Consider the following 1,103-nt stretch of genomic DNA (forward strand, 5'->3'; position numbering starts at 1 on the left):
CCCCTCCCCACCCCAGCCCTGCCCCCAGCTCCCTGGGAGGCAGGGACAGGCTGGCTGAGCTGAACCAGATCCTGCCTCCCTCCAGGCCCCCAACCCTGGCCTGGCCTGGCCCTGGGGGGGCCCAGCAGCCCAGAGCTCCTCCAGCCCACGTTCCTGGCCCCGGGCGCTTTGTAATTCTTCCTTCTCGGGCATCCTCCAGCAAAATATTTGAAGAATGTTCTAATTATCTGCGATCAGCCAGGGAGGCGAGCCTGGGTCCACTTGTCCAGGAAGTAACTGGGCAAATACCTGGGAGGGAGGCACCTGGCCCCCACGCCCACCCACGGCTGCGTCCCCGCCAGCCTCTGCCTCGGGTGGCCAGGGGTTGGCCCAGAACTTCCCAGCCACAGATGAGCCGGAAGAGGCTCTCAGTTCTGGAGCCCAGGAGGGCCCCGGGGGCAGAGTCGGGGTAAGGGACGCATGGTGGCCTCGGTGCTCCTGCTTGTCAAACGTGGACAAGGATGTCTTCCGGGTCAGGGAGCACTCTGCAGACCATCACAGACCCAGGGCTCGGTACCAGCAGGGTCTCCACAGCCTTCCTTGGTAGGAGGGATCAGGAGGGAATGGAGTAGCAGGCTAGGAGCCTGGTGCAGCCGGTGCAAAGGCCCAGGGGCACACAGCCCACTCGCCCCCGCTCTTGAATCTGCCTTGAATCTGCTCATCTCCTTTCCCGGCTGGGGTTCCAGGCTAGCTTGAGGGGAGGCATGTGACTTGGGGACGTCCCCAGACTTCGGGAAGGCCACTCCAAGGCTACTCTTCTGAGACTCAGTTTTCTCATCTGATAGTAAGGCACAGTCAGCCCTCTGCTGGCAAAATGGCTTCTTCCTGTACTGGATCAGGAAGTGCTTTAACCCCCGGGACAATTGGGGGGTGGGGGGATGTGCAGAGGGCTGACTTTACTGAAGTCTGGCAGGCCATCTAAGGCATCCCCTTGCCTGCCCTGTCAAAGGGCCTGCACCAGAAGAGAGGAGGGGGCCACAGGACAAAAAGACCATCCTTCCCGAGCAGCCTCCTCCCCGTGTCCCACGCCATCTGCAGCAGGTCTTTTCAGGGTGTGCCCTACC

This window comes from Bison bison, unplaced genomic scaffold (assembly GCF_000754665.1).
Source record: "Bison bison bison isolate TAMUID 2011002044 unplaced genomic scaffold, Bison_UMD1.0 scf7180017864079, whole genome shotgun sequence".
Lineage (NCBI taxonomy): Eukaryota > Metazoa > Chordata > Mammalia > Artiodactyla > Bovidae > Bison > Bison bison.